The sequence below is a fragment of the Hypanus sabinus genome, chromosome 30, assembly GCF_030144855.1.
Source record: "Hypanus sabinus isolate sHypSab1 chromosome 30, sHypSab1.hap1, whole genome shotgun sequence".
Lineage (NCBI taxonomy): Eukaryota > Metazoa > Chordata > Chondrichthyes > Myliobatiformes > Dasyatidae > Hypanus > Hypanus sabinus.
In genome coordinates this window covers 13,585,074-13,605,836 of record NC_082735.1, presented here as the reverse complement: position 1 = coordinate 13,605,836, position 20,763 = coordinate 13,585,074, and the positions used below count along the sequence as shown (strand labels likewise).

The 20,763-nt window shown below is 42.6% G+C and overlaps 1 long non-coding RNA gene across 1 annotated transcript; it reads right to left on the bottom strand.

The window, feature by feature from the left end:
* Positions 1 to 5,131: 5,131 nt before the first annotated feature.
* Positions 5,132 to 16,307, bottom strand: LOC132383341 (uncharacterized). Its single transcript, XR_009508627.1, has 4 exons — positions 16,121 to 16,307; positions 10,711 to 10,835; positions 10,318 to 10,459; positions 5,132 to 7,029 (listed from the first exon to the last, which is right to left on the bottom strand). It is a non-coding gene; the product is annotated as an uncharacterized LOC132383341 (long non-coding RNA).
* Between the last annotated feature and the right edge of the window lie 4,456 nt (positions 16,308 to 20,763).

Sequence of the window (20,763 nt, the reverse complement as noted above, 5' to 3'; positions counted from 1 at the left end):
TCGGTGGGCCTGCTTGCGTGCTCCAGACTTTGTGTCCATCTTGTATCCATCCATCTGATTAGTGGCTTTCCTCTCTTCCGTTGTCCTTTCACCTTGCCAAGCATGATATCCTTTTTCACGGAGCTGTTTCTTCACATGATGTGGGCAAAGTCAAAGGCAAAGACTTGTCACTTGGGGCCTCCAGAGACAGACTTGGTTTGATCTTGTTGAGGACCGATTCATTTGTTCTGCGAGAGATCCACGAGATGTGTAGTAATTTTCTCCAGCACCATAGTTCAAAGTCATCGATACGCTTCCTATCCAACTTTTGCATCCATATAAAGTTGATGAGGACACCATTGCCTACACAAATTGAATCTTTGTAAATAAAGATAGATTCCTGTTCTAGAGGATCTTCTCGAAATCCTTCATGGCTGCTCTGCCAAAGGTGATTCTTCATTGTATTACTTGTTTGCTTACTGCTTTGGTGTTAATCATTGATCCAAGTAAGTTGAAGCTGTCAACTGCTTCAATTTTCTCTCCATCGAGATTGAAATTGGTTGTACTGCCAGTAGTCATAATCTTAATCTTTTTCAGGCTAAGGTGCAGACCCGTCTTGAGGCTATATTACTTGTGTTGGTTAGTAGATGCTTCAGGTTTTCAGCCAGAATTGTTGTGTCAAACTTCTCTGCACATACTTTATTAATAAATATACTTCGGACTTTAAACTTTGAACTTTTGAATGTAGCAGGAAACTGGAGCATCTGGATGAAACCCATACAGTCACACAAAGAATGTACAAGCTTGTTACAGACGGTGGTGGGAATTGAACCATGATCACTGATTGCTGGTGCTATAAAGTTACTACACAACCGTGCCACCCCACGGAACTACAGAAATCTTGGTTTAAGAACAAGAATCAGAATCAGAATCAGAGTTAATATCTGTATAAAGCATTCAATATGTTGCTAAATTTGTTAACTCTATGGAAGCAATACAATGAAATACCTGATAAATAAACATAGACAAAAAAACTGAGTTACATTAGGTCTATAAATATGTCTATTAAATAGTTAAGCTAAAATAAGTAATGCGAAAAACAGAAATAAAAAAAAGTAGTGATGCCAATATAGAAATCGGATGGCAGAGGGGAAGAAGCTGTTCCTGAATGGCTGAGGGCATGCCTTCAGGCTTCTGTACCTCCTTCCCTGCAGTAAGAATGTGAAGAGGGCATGTCAAGGGTGGTGGGGATCTCTAACCTCTAATCTCTAATTTCCGTCTTGGATACCACGGGGAAACTTACTTTACAATAAGCCAGTGCAGATCTGAAGAAAATATCAGAATAAGCAGCCTGCCATGTCATAAATGAACGTTTGAGATCAGGATTTAGTACAGTTGTAGCTAGACAGGTAAACATTCCACTCACAAGTTCATCAACCTAGTCAACAACAAAAGCCTCTGTTAATGAACATCTGGCAGTGGCTTATAGTGCCTTTGTCAATATACAAGATGATAGGAATTTAATGATTACTCGTCTTAATAATTTTGTGTCTCTGATCTTAATAAACAGAAAAGAAGAGCTTTGTAATGATCCGCTGTTGGTTTCGGAGCTATCAGCATTCTGGGGCAAGTCGTCCATCATCAGCTACAAAATTGCACAGCTCCCAAGTTTAGCTGAATTAGTTATCAGACCATCTAAATACCCCTTTCAAAGTGTCAGGCAGACTGCTGTTAAAGACAAATTGGCACACATGTCTAGTGCTGCTGCAGCAGAAATTAGTACCCACAAAACAGAGATTAAAATGCATTGAATGCGTAACGCTGATGAATAGTTAAAAGCCAAGAAATAAAATGCTTTTTTTGTGCTTCCCTGTATCAAAGTTTCACTGAAAGTTAAGAGCTTTTATACACATCACAAAATAATTCAGGGATTTAAACTCCCAACCAGGAGAAAGAATGTCCAGCCTTTAGTAACTGCCTCTCCTGACAGTCCAGATTTCATTGATGTCTCTTAGATTATTTACAATCTGAAATTTCCAACCATGTTTCTCTCTCTGTGCGATGCTAATGTTAGCTGTGATTCCATCTCTTCTGGAATCGTTGAAGAGTCGAAGAAGCTGAGCCAGCCCGGAGAATCATGCCATCTTTCCATAAGAATAAGCCAAGCAATGACGTTCCCAGTTTCTTTATCTGTAACCTTTTTTTTCTGACACCTATTTGACTCATTTTGGAAACCATGATGGAATCTAGTTTCCACCATCCTTTCCATTTGTTCAAAATGAAGGAAGTGCATCTGAGGTATGGTATGGTATGGTATGATATGGGAGCAGCTGGACATTGGACTGGAAGTCTGTGCAAAAGGCAGTGAGAATGGCTGAGAGGATCATAGGGGTAGGGGTCTCCTTACTATCTGTTGGGGACATTTATCAGCAGAGCTGTGTATGCTGGACCCTAAGTCCCACTCATCCATCCAGCATCCTCTCTGACTTTCTCCCATCAGGCAGGAGATCTGAAAGCACAAAGACATGAATAGTCGGGATGGGGAACAGCTTCTTCCCTCAGGCTTCTGAATTCCCTGCCACATCGCATTTGAAGTGTCACTGGTGAATTTGTTCTGTAGCTGACTTCCAGTTTACTTTGTTTATTCATGTATAATTCATTTGTGGAGTTAATTCTTACATTCCTAAATTCTCATGTGTTACCTGTGTGTTATGTGTACTACTGTTCTTGACACCTTGATCCAGAGAGACCTAGTCTCGTTTGACGGTATGCGTGTATATACTTGACTGACAATAAACTTGACTTGATTTGACTTGACAACATTGAGGTCAACAATGAAAGCTACGTACAAGCAATCAGAATGAGGATTAGTATCACGCTAATTAGGCTTACTTTCAAGGATGTTAAAACTTACTGTGTAATTAAAAAAACAAATGTTGTCATTTTCACTTTTTAACAAACATGCTAAGTCTGTATCTTCTATTTCATAGTTGTTTACTATTTGGCACAGGTCCTCCATTCACCTTGTCTAGAGCCTTCATGGTTTCAGACAGTGAAATATCCCCCAAGCTTCTCTTCTCCAAGGAGAACAATCCCATCATTTCTAATCATTCATGCTCTTCCTTTCACTGAAATCATGATTCCAGAGCAAAAGCCCTTATTTTCGTTCTGCCTTTCCAACTCAAGTGAGAGATTTTTTACTTTTCAGCCTGACTTGTTAACTGATCCACTCAACTTTTCAGCTGAAGTGTTGCTTTGGACAAACAGGGAAAAATAAAACCTCTCAATATGTGGATAACGAAAAGCAGTGAATGCTTGGGTTTAATTTCAGTAAAATGTTCTCAACTGCAGGTTTGGACAAGCTTGTAAATCACTTGTACAGTTTATGTCATCAATTGAACATTTTGATTAGATTACAGCTTGTAATCACTCCAGGGTATCCATTATTTTATATGGAAATCATATGAAAGCCTATTAGATTACAACCTGCAAATTACTTCCAGAAAAGATTTATGCTCAGAATAATTTCTGTATAAAGACTTTTGGGAAAAAATGCACTTCATCGACTGAAAACCAATTGATGGGTTTTTCTCAATTGGAACAAAAGTTGACAGTCATATAGAAGCAATAATAAAAGATTCCCCTAGAGCACTTTCTAGTACTGTGACCAAAAATGTTGTGGCCGTACATAAAGTACAAAGGCAGACAGCTGAAGATTGCTCAAACATTTATGCCTAAAAGACAATCTTGAAGGAGGAAGGAGGCATTCAAAAGCCAAAAGCATTTGGGAATTAATTCCTGAGTTTCAGATCTTAGCAATTGATATCACAATCACCAGGAATGGGTAACCAAATCAGGAGGCCAGAAGAGAGAAAACGCAGCCATTTTGGAAAGATGTAGGATTCACAGTGGTATTCCTTCTCTTGGATTAGTCTGGCCATGAGGTAGGAGGTATCTAGGGTGATGGAGGAGTCCACATGTTGTCTGTAAGGTATAGTAATGAGATTATGACTACATCAGACAGTTGTCTGATCTGTTGAAGGGGACTTCTCTCCCAATCTAGAAACCAGTTCCCAGCTGAGGAAGGTTTTATGAGGTCGACTAAGCTGGGAGAAACTCATGTGGTAACAATGTTTAGTCTTTCCAATGCTCAGTGGTGCAATTCTTATTCATGCAAAATTCAGCATCTAGCGTGCCAGGCAATAAGTTAAAGATGGTGGGAAAGGATGGAAATAGTTCCTGAGATTAGACTAGTTGGAGAAGTACACAAAAAACATCTGACGCCCAGAGTACAAAATTAAACAGGTAGGTATGTCGCATCCGGAATTACTTCCAGGAAGCGGATGATTTCCTTCCACGCCGCTGTGCCGTATTGGGAATTTAAACAGGACACAACAAATCAGCAAAGCATCACCAACTCTCCCCCCAGCCCTACTACCTTACAACCTTGGTCATGCTTCCATATTCTTGTTTTCTAATCCCTTTTCAATAAATGCCAACACGCTATTTGCCTTCCTAATTGCCTGCATGTTGACTTTGTTCTCAGCATGATGTGAGTCTCAGTACAGCGCTAGAATTGGCTCAAAGCTACACTGAATCAAGGCTCTTTCACTCAGATCACCCACTTAGTGGTGAAAGCCATCTCATTTGTGAAACCGTTATCACTGCCAACAAGGGCATTGTATATCAATATAATATTTGACAAAAGGAAGCTGAGATAAGCCGAGCTTCTAATAAAAAATAATAGTACATTGAAAGGGAACATAAATAATATCCCTTTATTGTTCTTCCAATCATGTTAACTAGCCCATTTAGATCACTCTTAATTTATGTTCAGGATAATATATATTCAAAGGTGATATTGTACATCGTCGCCTCTTTCTTTAACTCTTACAGATCTGGTGCATTTGTATCTGTTCAAAATCAAAATACACTTTCTGAGGCATTGTGGCCATGTAGATAAATTAGATTAGGTTAGATTAGGTTCAACTTTATTGTCATTGTGCTGAGTACAGATACAAAGCCAAATGAAATGCAGTTAGCATCTAACCATAAGTGCAAAAGAATAGTGTCATTTACAAAATAACTGCAAATAAAAATTAAGTGCTACAGCACACAAATATAAAAGTACTGAGACAGTACAATACGGGTGCAATACTGTTTAGCGCTGTGATGTGAGGTTCAGCAGGGTCACAGCCTCAGGGAAGAAGCTCTTCCTGTGCCTGCTGGTGCGGGAGCAGAGGCTCCTGTAGTGCCTACCGGATGGGAGGAGAGTAAAAAGTCCATGGTTAGGGTGAGATGCATCCTTGATAATGTTTTTTGCCCTGCCCGGGCAGCATTTATGGTAGATGTTCTAAATGGTGGGCACATATATTGTTATGGTCCGGTCTGAAGCCTGCATTCCGGGTCTTGATCCGGTCCGCGCACTACGGACTCTGGGTCTTGTAGCCATCCCTCCTTTCACCCTTAAGCCCAAATATGATCATGTTGGCTTAAGGAAGCGCACCTGAGACCTATCAGCTGGCAGATGTATATAAGGGGCTCTGAGACTGAATCTAGTTGAGGTGGGGGGGAGAGGAGATCTGAGATCTGAGATCTGAGTTCTGGCTTCTGACTTCTGACTTCTCTTCTACCTGCTGTTTTGTCTGGTTTGTTGTGTTTGCGCTGTTTGTCTGGCTATCCCGTTTCCACCCTGTCTTGGAGTACCCACTGTTAATCATCTAGTTCTGTAAGTCTGTTCTTGTAGTCACCCTGGACTGAGCTCCCTTCTGATCCCTTGCCTCTGTTGGGTAAGCAGGCTGGACTGCTGTTGCCTGGTGGGGGGACTCTGACCCTTTCCTACCCCTCTCTTCTGATGGGTTGTGCCCCGCAACCTGCCCAGGTGCTCTATGTCTTGCCCACGCCCCTGTATTCCTGCCTGGGAGGTGGCCCTGCCCAGGAGCTATGTGGGCTGCCCTGAGGAGTCTGACCCTTTCCTACCCCTCTCTTCTGATGGGTTGTGCCCCACATCCTACCCAGGTGCCCTCTGTCTTGCCCAGGCCCCTGTGTTCTCTGGGAGGCTGGGCCCTGCCCAGGAGTTATGTGGCCTGCCCAGGGGACTATCCTCCCAGCCTTCCTTGTCCCATAGTCCCATCCTTTAGCCTAGCCAGGGTCCTGCTTTTGCCATGAACTCTCTGAACCCCAGGATCACTGTTGCATGCCATGGTCTCCTCATCTTGTTCTATCCTTTAGTTGTTCCTGTCCTGCCCCTAGTACTTCAGTGCCTGTGTCCTGCATTTGGGTCCAGTCTCCATGTCCCCATGTGACATATATGGGCACAATGTCTCAGAAAGTGTACTTTGTAGATATGCAGACTGGCTGTAGAAATGCAGATGTATAACCATACCTCTGTACAGATGCAGCGTAAGAAACATTCCACTGTATTTTATCCTACTTGGGGAAATAGTCTACATGATCATATCCTTTCTTATTTTCTTGTACCTGTCCTGTGTTTTATGCAGATGGACCCAATCAATCTCCATTTGCTTACACTTTCACACTTACCATCACTTAGGAATGCTGCATCTTATCTTATTTTGGCCTAATGTACACTAATGTACAGGGTTTCATTCACTCAGCCCAACTGTTAAAGTCATCATGCTTGCAGACATACTCTTTGCCAGGGCTCCTAACTCAATTTGGTCAGCAAATACACTGTAAATTTGCATCTCTGGAAATCATTGACAAAGTCGTTATAAATGCAGGAAGAGTTGAGGTCAGAGGCAGATCCTCTGAGACAATACAAGTTCATGTCCATTATCCTACTCTTTCTCCATCCTCCTGACCAATTCCTCATCCCAGCCGAAGGGTGAAGTTTAGGTCTGAAGTCCAGGTTTGTTAAGCCTGCACAAGATTTCTATTCATTTCCCAGCACGCTCTTCATGGAAATCTTAGATCTGGAGGTGATGCTGTCCAAAAAGTTCTTTGAAAGTCATGTTTGAGGAACAAATCTCATGGTTGCAGATGTTTTAATAGATAGTATAGGACAGGTCAAATAGGATTGTCCTGTACCTGCAAACAAGGCAAATAGAGAAGTATCAAGGGGATATCAGGACATCAGTCTGCAAACCAGTCCTGATTGGGTTAGATGAAAAACCTGCTAACTGCTACTGACTGGTACGGCTTTATAGATGTAGAAACTACAGAACTGAATGTGTTACAAGTTACTAAAAGTTTATGGATTGTACAAACATATAGGCAAGCAGAAGGAAAGCTAAAACTGCTGGGAAAAACACAATAAAAAATGCAATCTGGACCCTAATCCAACACTTGGTAAAATTACTGTAATCTGTGTTTCTAAGAGAAGTCCACCTGTTTAATAAATGCATTGGGAAAAGTCCATGTAGCAGAATTAATCCCTTTGATCTTTTTCATTAGGTGTGTTGATTTGTCTTTTCGCTCTGCTTTGAAGACTAGTAAAAGTAATTCCTCTTCCTCGTTTGCCAGCTCTTTTCATTTGTAATATTATCATCAAATTTTTTGAAAATCCTCTTTGCATTTGACTTATCTTCTTCTAAAACAAGATATTTCTTCCCTTTTGTTGCTGTTTTCATATTGTATAGTTTTCAAGATCTATAGTCCTCCTTGTGTTCTCTATCCATTGTGGATTCTCAACTGTTTTAGTAATTCAGATTCAGATTCAGTTTACTGTCATTTAAAAACCACAAATGCAATGCAGTTAAAATTATAGACATAGTTAAGAACAACCATCTTCCATTCTCATCTTGTTACATGCTAAGTGATTTCCTTGAACAAATTACGACCTTCATCCTGAATTCAGGTTTGCACAGTGTCTTTTCATTAGTATTTTTCACATGCTAGTTACGATAGACATGATTGCTCTAGGTCTCTTCAGATCCAGCAGAGAATTTAATCACTATTTGGTAAACACTTGCTCATTTTTAGGCCATTAACTAAGTCTGGTTCAATATTTAATAATCAATTTGGAAATAAAAGCTTCTCCTCTTGGCTGATCGTAGTATATATTTCAGATGAAAACTATCTTAAATGTCAGAGAAATTCATTGCCTTTCCATTCTTGTTGTGTATGAAAAGTAAACCTTCATTAAGAACAGTTTGCTTTATGCCACCTGTTTCTGGAATCTTTGAATTAAAACATTCTGACGCTTCTTGCTGCTAGCCAGAGACTCTTAGGCAATTTTCATCATAATTACATATTTAGTTCGACAGTTAGATGAAACTAGAAATCATCCAACAACAGGAGCATTGTGTTATATTATCAGATAAATGTTTTTCCAAGGGTCTGCAGCTTCAAGTTTCTACAGTGAATGAGATTAAAGGTGTTGGGACTTGGCCTGGACCTGATCTAGTTGTTGAAAGAAGACAGTCTGGGGTGCAGAGAAGAGGGACAAAGAAAGGGGAGGGGGAGTTGGTGACAAGGGTCCAGTCATCCATTGGGGGATGTGAACATGAGGCTGCCAGGGCCCGAAGAGCAGAACAACGGGGATGTGTTGCACTGAAGTGGGGTGGATGGGAGTAGATTGCGGATGGGATCAGGTGGGACGATCTGAGGGAGAGATGGCACAGAAGGCCCTCCTTAAACTTGAAGAAGACTGTGTCCCCTTGTTCTAGAGTCAGATACCTCAGTCAGGGGAAACCTCCCTGCAGGCAGCTTGTTCAACATGTATGATGAATTTTGTATGATATCTCTTCTCAACCCTATACAATAAAACCACTTCACCGTGAAACAGAGGAGTAGAATTAAGCCATTCAGCTCATTGAGTCTGCTCTGCCATTCCATCATGGCTGATTTATTAACCCTGTCAACCCCATTTTCCTGTCTTCTCCCCGTAACCTTTGATGCCCTCACGAATCAACCTCCACTTTAAGTATACTCAATAACTTGTCCTCCACAGACTGTCTCTGGGAATGAATTCCACAGACTCACTTCTCTATGGCTGAAGAAATTCCTCATCTCTCTTCTAAAGAGGCATCATCTGCTAACTTGTGATGCATTTTCTTGCAGACATTTACAGGAAAATAAAGAAATAAAATAGAATTTATGAAGATCTATATAAAAGTAAAGACTGACAAACACTGAGCATGCAAAAGAACACAAAATGAGCAAAGAAAGTGCTGGGAACGTGTGTTGTAGAGTCTTTGAAAATGAGCCCATAGGTACTGGAACCATTTTCAGAGTAGAGGTGAGTGGAGTTATCCATGCCTGATGGTTGCATCTTCTTCCTGAACCTTGTGGTGTGTGACTTAAGACTCTTATACCTCCTGCCCAAAAAAGAAGAAAAACTGAGCCAGTTTCAAAAAAAGAGGATCGCGTTGCTGCATTTATCAGAGAGGGGTCGGAGGAATCGGTGCTTGAAGGAGGTGTGCAGTCTAACAGCGAGTGATCGTGTTAGTCGCTTTTCTTGTGATCACAAGAACCTGTCAGGTATTGTTGATGTAGAATGCTGCAAGTCTGATTTGCTGACTCGATGGCAGACAGCCAGGGTGGACAGTGGGGAGGTGTGTGGTCTCGGTTGTAGCAAGGACTAGGTCTCAAGCCATGGTGTTGCCTGTTTACAGCCTCCCAGGAGAAAGCTGTCAGAGTTGGTGCACTTCACTAGAGCTGGTGTGGATGTGGTGTCCAAGCTGGAGTCAGGGCTGCCCACGAGTGTTTGCTCAGCAGAAGACAAGCTGTATTGCGGCTGAGGGCAGATCACTGAAGAATTCATGTCTTGGTCTATATTTTTTGTGTGACTGTATTTTACTGATATCTCATACGTGCTTGCTACCTTAAATGTGCCTTGTGCTGTTTGTGACTGTGATTTGCCCCGTGGCCCTGGAGTAACACTGTTACTTGGCTCTACTCATGCATGTTTGAATGATAATTAAACTTGCAAGTAATGACAGACAGAAAAGGCCAGATCTTTCACAGACTGAGAGAAACAGTGAGTTTTTGGAGAAATTGACAATGAGTCCAGAATGTTGCAATGTATTCATTAGACCATAAGAGCATAAAACATAGGAAAAGAATTAGGCCTTTCAGCCCATCGAGTCTGCTCTGCCATTTCATCATAGCTGATCCAGTTTTTCTGCTCTCTGGTCCTAGACACCACCACGTTAGGAAACATCCATCCACTCAGTCTAAGCCTTTCAACATCAAATAGGTTGCCATGAGATTGCCTCCCTTATCCTAATTTCCAGTGAGTACAGGCCCAGAGCCATCAAATGCTCCACCATTTACTTGTCTCCCATTACCACCTATCTATCAGGCTTCAATCATACCAGCACCCAAGAAGAATATGGTAACCTGCCTGAATTATTGTCGTCCAGTGGCACTTACATCCATAATGGTGAAGTGATTTGAGAGGCTGGTGTTGAAGCATATCAGCTCCTGTCTGAGTGGTGACTTGGATCTGCTCCACTTCAATGACTGAAGTAATAGGTCTACAGCAGATGCTATCTCGTTGGCTCGTCACACAACCCTGGAACATTTAGACAGCAAAGGTACATACATCAGGAGGCTCTTTATCGATTATAGTTCAACTTTTAATACCATCATCCCCTCAAAACTAATCAGTAAACTTCAAGATCTGAGCCTCAATGCCCCCCTTCTGCAATTGGATCCTGGATGACAATACCGTGGGAGAGAGGGAGACCATTCAAGTGCAGGGGGCTGCCCTCAGGAGCAGTGAGCGAGAGGGAGAGAGAGGGAGACAGTCATACACAGAGTCACCTTCCTCCGGCAGATGCAATCGGGTGGCTGGTAGACGGCGCTTAACACTCACTAGCCTTCTGCATTTGCCTCAATTTTTTCAGCCGCTGTGTGGATCACAGGCTTCAACAGCATCAGCACCTCATCTAAAAGATAAAGAAGACAGAATAGAAATGAAATAAATGGGTCCTATTTCATTGGCTCTTCACACAACCCTGGATCATTTGCACAGCAAAGATGCTACATCAGGATGCTCTTTATCGATTACAGTTCAGCATTTAATACCATTATCTCCTCAAAGTTAATCAGTAAACTTCAGCTTCCTGGACCATCTGGAGGATGTCACTCATGATAGTGTTGTTTGCTGGAATCATCTTAACTCTGCTCACAACAATTACACATCTTCTGATCATATGTCACTTTATTTCTAAGGATTCAATTTCATATTTTACCAGCAGACCTACCCCACCCCCTCTGCCTACCTGCCCATCCTTTCGATACAATGTGTATCCTTGGATGTTAAGCACCCAACTATAATCTTTCATCCAGGACACATTAATGCTCACATTTACATATAACAACTTCAGTCTAGTATTCATCACTCCTTTCATTTTTGTCCGACTGTTACCATTTAAGTCATTCAACTGACTGTAATTTAATCCTATCATTTGCCTGCCCTTCCTGACAGTCTCACTACACACTGCCTCTACTTGTCTGCCAACTGTCCCATACTCAGCCCTATCACTCAGTTTTCCACCCCCCCTGCCAAATTAGTTTAAATCCTCCAAAACAGTTATAGCAAATCTGCCCGTATATTGCACCCCTCTGGTTCAAGTGTAACACGTCCCCAGAAGAGATCCTAATGATCCATTAATCTGAAGATCTGAAGCCCTGCCCCATGCACCAGTTCTTCAACCATGCATTCATCTGTCAAATCAACCTATTCTTGCTCTCACTAGTACATGGCATAAGCAGCAATCCAGAGATTATTCCCCTGGATGTCTATTTTTCAGCTTTCTGCCTAGATCCCTAATCTCTTCCTTCAGGATCTCCTCCCTTTTCCTACCTATGTCACTGGAGCCGATATGTACCAGGACCTCTGGCTGCTCACCCTCCCTCTTTAGAATGCTGTGGACCTGATCCAAGACATCCCTTACCCTGGCACCTGGGAGGTTATATATCATCTAGATGTCTCTAATCATGTCCATAGAATCTTGTGTTTAGAACCATAGAACCATAGACCATTACAGCACAGTACAGGCCCTTCAGCCCTCCATATTGTGCTGACCCATATAATCCTTTAAAAAAAGAACCAAACCCACACTACCCCATAAACCTCTATTTTTCTTTCATCCATGTGCCTGTCCAAGAGGCTCTTAAATACCCCTAATGTTTTAGCCTCCACCACCATCCCTGGCAAGTCATTCCAGGCACTCACACCCCTCTGTGTAAAAAAAAACTTACCCCTGATGTCTCCCCTAAACTTCCCTCCCTTAATTTTGTACATATGCCCTCTAGTGTTTGCTATTGGTGCCCTGGGAAATAGGTACTGACTATCCACCCTATCTGTGCCTCTCATAATCTTGTAGACCTCTATCAAGTCCCCTCTCATTCTTCTACGCTCCAAAGAGAAAAGTCCCAGCTCTGCTAACCTTGCTTCATATGACTTGTTCTCCAAACAAGGCAACATCCTGGTAAATCTCCTCTGCACCCTGTCCATAGCTTCCACACCCTTCTTATAATGAGGTGACCAGAATTGAACAAAATACTCTAAGTGCAGTCTCACCAGAGATTTGTAGAGTTGAAACATGACCTCTCTACTCTTGAACTCAATACCCCTGTTAATGAAGCCTGGCATTCCATAGGCCTTCACAACTATCCTATCAACCTGCACAGTGACCTTGAGGGAAATATGGATTTGAACCCCAAGGTCCCTTTGTTCATCCACACTCTTAAGTAACTGACCATTTATCCTGTACTCAGTCTTCTGGTTTGTCCTTCCAAAATGCATCACCTCTTACTTATCCGGATTAAACTTCATCTGCCATTTTTCTGCCCAACTCTGCAGCCTGTCTATATCCTTTAGTAACCTTTGACAACCTGCAGCTCCATCCACCACTCCTCCAATCTTCATGTCATCCCCAAACTTACTCACCCATCCTTCCAGCTCTACATCCAGGTCATTTATAAAAATCACAAATAACAGGGGTCCCAGGACAGATCCCCATGGCACTCCACCAGTCACCGACCTCCAGGCAGAATATTTCCTTCCACAACTATCCTCTGCTTTCTTCCTTTAAGCCATTTTGTTAATCCAAACAGCCAATGTTCCACTTATCCCATGCCTCATGACTTTCTGGATGAGTCTCTCGTGAGGGACCTTGTCAAGTGCCTTGCTAAAGTCCATGTAGACCACATCCACTGCCCTACCCTCATCAATTTCTTTTGTTACCTCTTCAAAAAAACTCAATCAGGCTCGTGAGGCACGATCTTCCCTTCACAAAGCCATGTTGACTATCCATGAGTAGACTATACTTCTCCAAATGCTCGTAGATCCTATCCTTAAGAATCCTTTCCAGTAGTTTATAGACTACCAACATAAGACTCACTGGTCTATAGTTCCCAGGATTCTCCCTATTACCTTTTTTAAACAAGGGAACTACATTTGCCATTCTCCAGTTCTCCAGCACTTCCCCTGCAGCCAAAGAGGATTCAAAGATCATAGCTAATGCTCCTACGATCTCTTCACTCAATTCCCACAACAACCTGGGGTGTATCATATCCGGCCCTGGGGATTTATCAATCTTGGTGTTTTTAAGAAGATCCAGCACTTCTTCTTCCGTAATCTCCACATTGTCCAGCACACAGGCATGCTCTATTTCGACCTCACCCTGATCAAGATCCTTTTCACTTGTGAATACTGAAGCAAAGTATTCAATTAGGACTTCCCCAACCTTCTCTGCCTCCAGACACATGTTGCCCTCTTTATCCTTTAGTGGTCGCACCTTCGTCGTCGTCATCCTCCTGTTCTTCACATACGCTTAGAGCAACTTGGGGTTCTCCTTAATCCTACATGCCAAGGCCTTCTCATGCCCCTTTTGAGCTCTCCTAAGTCCTTTCTTAAGCTCCTTCCTGGCTACCCTATATTTCTCATGAGCCCCTCCTACTTCCTACATTATTCAATCCTGCCCTTCCTCCAACCAAATTTCAGTAACAGCCACAACATCGTAGTTCAACGTACTAATCCATGCTGTAAGTTCATCCTCCTTGTTTACTCCTCTAACTTTGGAATTCCCTTTCACTACTGCACAGATCGCTTCTTCCCCCTTCTCTTCTGAGCTTCAGTGCCAGAGACCCAGTCACTGCGGCTTTGCTCTGGAAGGTCATTCCCACCAAGAGTATTCAAAGCAGCATACTTATTATTGAGGGGAATGGCCATAGGGGGACTCTGCACTGGCTCCCCATTTCTCTTCCCTCTCCTGGCAGTGACCCAAGTACCTGCCTCCTGCAACTCAGGGGTGACTATGTCCCAGTAGCTCCCATCTGCTATCTCTTCAATTTCCTGTATGAACCAAATGCCTTTCAGCTGCAGCTTAGACCTTTAACACTTTCTCTAAGGAACTGCAGCTCAGTGCACCTGGAGCAGATGTGGTTGTCCAGGAGGCTGGAGACCTCCCAGAACTCCCACGTCTCGTGCAAAAAACATAACAGAGCCCCTGGCGTCATTCTCACTGCTCTAACTATGTAATGAAAGATGAAGAATGAAGAAGAAACTTACAAGGTTCGTACCTTGCCCAATCCTGTTCTCACTGAAGCGTGATGAGCCAAAACCTCCCCAGTCTATCTCTTGACCACTTTGCTCCGCTTGTCCCTGCCTTATTTTTATTTGCCAATTGCTGATGGACTGCTCTTTGATTGGGCCACTGGAAAACACAGAAAGCCTGCGAATCCTCCTTTTTTAAATCTTACTCACTGCCCTATGAGCTGCCTCCTCTCTCGCAATTCAATTGGGCTGCCAGAAAAATGCTGAAAACCCACAAACACTCCTTTTTAAAATCTCACTCACGGACCTGTGAATTGCTTCCCCTCTTTCTCCTGATTTGTTTGGAAACAGTGATCCAAACATACTAACATGCTGGGTCATTTCTCCTGCTGCTGCTTGGGAAAGAGCAGTAAGATAGGAGTGATTGGTGGGGACAGATGAGGGGACCAGGGAGTCATGAAAGGGATAGTGCTGAAAAAGGAAGAGAATGTGTGGAAGAGTATATGTGGCTGGTGGAATCCTATCGGAGCTGATAAGAAATCACAAGAGGTGATTTGTTGAGTTAGGATTTTGGAAGGGTGGAAGGTGGAGATTAGAAGAACTCTGCTGTTGCTCAGCCTTGGAGGAGAAGGAATGAGAGCAGAAGTGCAGGACATAGACAAAATGCACTCAAGGACAATGTCAATGTTAGAGGGAAGCTACTGTTCAAGGTCACCACAGAAGAATCTATGAGGAATTTCTCATTGTCAAAGGCAATGCAACGGACATAGACAAACTGAGAGAACTGAATGGACTCCCTGCAGGAGGTAGGATGGGAAGAAGTATGGTCAAGAATGTGAGGCCTCTAGCCTTGCAATGGATGTCAATAGCCAAACTGTCCCCTGAGAAGACTCGGAGATTGATCAAGTGAAGATGAGATTAAGGTGGAATCTGGCAGCAAAAGTGATGGTTTTTCAATTCTGCGTGAGGCCAGGAAGCAGCTTCAATGCAGTTGTCAATGTACCAGAGACAGGATTGACAGAGTGATTGAGGAAGGACTGAAGGATGCATTGTTGACCATGTCCCACAGAAAGAAGTGGTAATTCAGGCCTGTTGCTATACCTTTGATCTGAAGAGCGTGAATGGAGTTGATGAAGTTTATCAATGTGAGGACAAACTTAGCCAGGTTTACAGTTCAAAATATATTTATTATCAAAGTACGTGTACTTTATATGCACTTGAGATTTGTCTCCTTACAGGTGGTCCCGAAACAAAGGAACCCAAGAGAACCCATTAAAACAAAAAAAAACATCAAACACACAGCGTGCAATTCCTGCAAACAATAAAAGCAAGCAAAAATCATTCCAATCTGAAGCTTACAAAGCCAGGCATCACTGCGTCGAATCCAGAAATCCGGCAGTTGCAGGCCACAGCCTCAATCTAGCACAGAAACGAACAAACCCTGTGGAGCAGCAATCTGAAGGGAATCATCCCTCACTTCCAACATCAACACCACACCATGATTATTTAAATCTAGCCCATCACTTAAATCGTCCAAACTTCAGGTCACTCTCTGCCTCTTCAAACGTTCTCGGGCTTAGCTACTTCGATTTGGCCAGCACTCGAACTTTCCAATTCAACACGGCTTTTAAATTGATCAAACCCCGGACCTTTCCTTGACCAACTCACCTTGGTTCCGCTGCATCGAATTGTCTCCAGGTCCGTCCAGATGTGCTACAACTGCCCTGCATCTTCAGGACCCCACCCGCATTGTAAGCATTACAGGTCATACAGGTGATTCAGCTCAAAAATCCATCAGGAAATCCCCAGGCCACTGTTTGCAGTGATCATTTACCATAAAAAGTGTGAATAGCAAAGTATTTATGTAGCTACTTTATTTGTACCACCTTAAACCAGAAGCTTGCTCCCAGATCACAGAAGCATTGTTTTGCTGGACATTCTTTGCATACCAAGGTAAACATTCTCTTAATCATTCCTTTGGGCTGGGAATCATGCAGTTAATTATTGTGCCTTCATTATTGCCCTTTCTAGGAATGCATCACTCAGCACCGTCCAGGACACTGGAAGGTTCAAGTTACCAATGGCACAGATGTAGCCGTACCCAAAGGAGATGAGCAATCTGTGCCATCTGACTTCACAATTTACAATGGATAGAAAGTGATAATGAAAGTGGATCTAAATTTTAATTTGCACATAATTTACATCTAAGTGGACCGGATTTCAACACTGGACAGTCAATTAAACACCAATCAATTCTGGGTTTATATTATTTTGTTTCTCTGATGAGTTTTCCTGTCATCATTTGTGTACTCAGTTTTACTCTCCATGAAGCTTATTAAATGGTTTTCAAATGTCTGATAAAATATTGCCAATTTTCAACTGAACTCTGATAAATAATGGCCCTAGATAACCAGAGATTGACTCATTTAAAAACTAATGATAGTGAAAAGTGATTAGTTGTCTTCTAAGGTTCTCTGGACAGAGAGAGCAGGACCACATCACAACTCAGCCCACCCAGCACCCACAGAACATAGAACATAGAATAGCACAGGAGCAGCACCTTTAGCCCAAAATGTTGTGCTGAACTAATCTCTTCTGCCTACATAATGTCCATATCCTTCCATTTTCCTCAATTCATGTACCTATCTAAACTTCCTATCAATGTCAAAGGTTCAAAAAAGGTTCAAAGGTTAATTTTATCGTCAAAGTATGCATGTAGAATGCAATACAACTCTGATGTTTATCTTCTCCAGTTAGCCATGAAATACAACAAAAAAAAACATGGAAGATGTTGGAAGAAAATACCTCAAAGACACCCGAACAGAAAAGAAAAAGAAACAAAAACTTGCCAACGCCAAACCTCCTAACCCATAACTCGCACAGAAAACTAACAGCTTGCCCACCAGGAAAACAGCAGCTAGAACATCAAAAACCCCAAGCCCCCAACCCTCTCCCTTGCAAAAATCAGTGACAGTAACATCAGAACCTTGGCCCCCTACCCCACAGAAAAAGAATATCCATAAATGTACCTGCCTCTAGTACCAGCCAGGTAGTGCATACCAGTCACCCACAACTCACTGTGTAAAAAAACTTACCCTCACTTTTCCTTTGAATTTACTTCTCACCTTTAATGCATGTCCTCTAGTACTAGACATTTTGACCCTTGGAAAAAATACTGTCTACTATAACTGTGCCTCTCATAATCTCTCATAAACTTACATCACATCTTCCCTCAGTCTCTGCCAATCCAGAGAAAACAGCCTAAGTTTGTCCAACCTTATATTACAACGCATGCCCTCTAATCCAGGTTACACCGTAGTAAACCTCTTCTGCACCGTCTCCAAGGCCATGTCATCCTTCTCACAATGGGGTGACCAGAACAGGAAGCATAAATTGGAAACAGATGTTCTCGGGGAAACGTATGGAAGAAATGTGGCAAATGTTCAGGAGATATTTGCATGGGGTTCTGCATAGATACGTTCCAATGAGACAGGGAAAGGATGGTAGGGTACAGGACCCGTGGTGTACAAAAGCTTTTGTAAATCTAGTCAAGAAGAAAAGAAGAGCTTACAAAGGTTCAAAAAACTAGGTATTGATAGAAATCTTGAAGATTATAAGGCTAACAGGAAGGAGCTTAAGAAAGAAACTAGGAGAGCTAGAAGGGGCCATGAGAAGGCCTTGGCGGACAGGATTAAGGAAAACCCCAAGGCATGTGAAGAGCAAAGAGATAAGATGTGAGAGAACAGGACCAATCAAATGTGACAATGGAAAAGTGTACATGGAACCAGAGGAAATAGCAGAGGTACTTAATGACTACTTTACATCAGTATTCACTATGGTAAAGGATCTTGGTGATTGTAGGGGTGACTTACAGTGGACTGAAAAGCTTGAGCATGTAGATATTAAGAAAGAGGATGTGCTGGAGGTTTTGGACAGCATCAAGTTGGTCACTGGGACCGGATGAGATGTACTCCAGGCTACTGTGGGAGGCAAGGGAGGAGATTGATGAGTCTCTGGCTATGATCTTTGCATCATCAATGAGGACGGGAGAGGTTCTGGAGGATTAGAGGGTTGCGGATGGTGTTCCATTATTCAAAAAAGGGAGTAGAGGTAGCCCAGGAAATTATAGACCAGTGAGTCTTACTTCAGTGGTTGGTAAGTTGATGGAGAAGATCCTGAGAGGCAGGATTTATTTAGGCAGGAGAGGTATAATAGCATGGCTTTGTGAAATACAGGTCATGCCATACAAGCCTGATTGAATTTTTTGAGGATGTGACTAAACACATTGATGAAGGTAGAGCCATAGATGTAGTGTATATGGATTTTAGCAAGGCATTTGATAAGGTACCCCATAAAAGGTTTATTGAGAAAGTAAGGAGGCATGGATCCAAGGGGGCATTGCTTTGTGGATCCAGAATTGGCTTGTCCACAGAGGGCAAAGAGTGGTTGTAGATGGGTCATATTCTGCATAGAAGTCGGTCACCAGTGGTGTGCCTCAGGGATCTGTTCTGGGACCTTTACTCTTTGTGATTTTTATAAATGACCTGGATGAGGAAGTGGAAGGATGAGTTAGTAAGTTTGCTGATGACACAAAGGTTGGGGATGTTCTGGATAGTGTGGAGGGCTGTCAGAGTTTACAGGGGGACATTGATAGGATGCAAAACTAGGCTGAGAAGTGGCAGATGGAGTTCAACACAGATAAGCGTGAGTTGGTTCATTTTGGTAGGTCAAATATGATGACATGATATGGTATTGATGGTAAGACTCTTGGCAGTAAGGAGAATCAGAGAGATCTTGGGGTCTGAGTCCATAGGACACTCAAAGCTCTGTGGTTAAGAAAGCATATGGTGAATTGGCCTTCATCAGTCATGGGATTGAGTTTAGGAGCTGAGAGGTAATATTGCAGCTATAGAGGACCCTGGTCAGACACCACTTGAGTACTGTGCTCAGTACCGGTTGCCTCACTATAGGAAGGATGTGGAAACCATAGAAAGGGTGCAGAGGAGATTTACAAGGATGTTGCTTAGTTTGGGGAGCATGCCTTATGAGAATAGGATGAATTAACTTGGCCTTTTTTCCTTGGAGCGGCAGAGGATGAGAGGTGACCTGATAGAGCTGTATAAGATGATGAAAGACATTGATCATGTCCATAATCAGAGGCTAGCATGAGAGGGCACAGTTTTAAGGTGCTTGGAAGTAGGTACAGAGGAGATGTCAGGGGGAAGTTTTTTACTCAGAGAGTGGTGTGTGCGTGGAATGGGCTGCTGGCAACGGTGTGGAGGCGGATACAATAGGGTCTTTTAAGAGACTCCTGGACAGGTATATGGAGCTCAGAAAAAATAGAGGGCTATGGGTAACCCTTGGTAATTTCTAAGGTAAGGACATGCTCTGCACAGCTTTGTGTCTTGCCCTTAATCTCATTACATTTGACCTACCAACGTGAAACACTTCACATTTGTCTGTGTTAGACTCATCTGCTATTTCTCCACCTAGATCTGCAACTGATCTATATCCCACTGTATTCTTTGCCAGTCTTCTATGCTATCCACAACACCATCAATTTTCACACCATCTGCAATCTTACTAACCTGCCAATCTACGTTTTCATTCAGGTCATTTATATGCATCATAAACAGCAGAGGTCCTGGTACAGATTCCTGCGGAACACCAGCAATACAGATCTTCAACCAGAATAAGTCCATTTGACCACTACCCTTTGACTTCTATGGGTAAGCAAGTTCAGAATCCAAACGGCCAATTCACCTTGGATCCCAAGCCTCTTAATCTTCTGGATGAGCCTCCCATGAGGGACCTTGTCAAATGCTAAACTAAAATCCATGTAGACAACATCCACACCTCTACCTTCATCACCTTGTCAAAAAACTCAAGACACAAGCTCCCCTGCACAAAACCATGCTGGCACTCTTTATTCAGTCCATGATTTTCCAAATGCTCATAAATACTTACCCTAAGAATTTTTTCTAATAACTTCCCAATGGTGATGTGAGACTCTCCAATCTATAGTTTCTAGGATTTTTCCCGGTTGCCATCTTGAATAATGGAACAACATTATTGCTGCTACTATCCAGTCCTCCAGAACTTCATCTGTGGCTGGAGAGGACATGTAGACATTGGTCAAGGCCCCCAAAATCTCTTTTCTTGTCTCTCTCAATAACCTGAGTTATATCCCATCAGGCACTGGGGCCTTATCCACCTTAATGCTCTTTAAGATTCTCAACACTACCTCCTCCTATACCTCAAAATAAGCAAGTCAGTATGTTCTGCAATGTTCTCCCCATCCTCCACAGGCT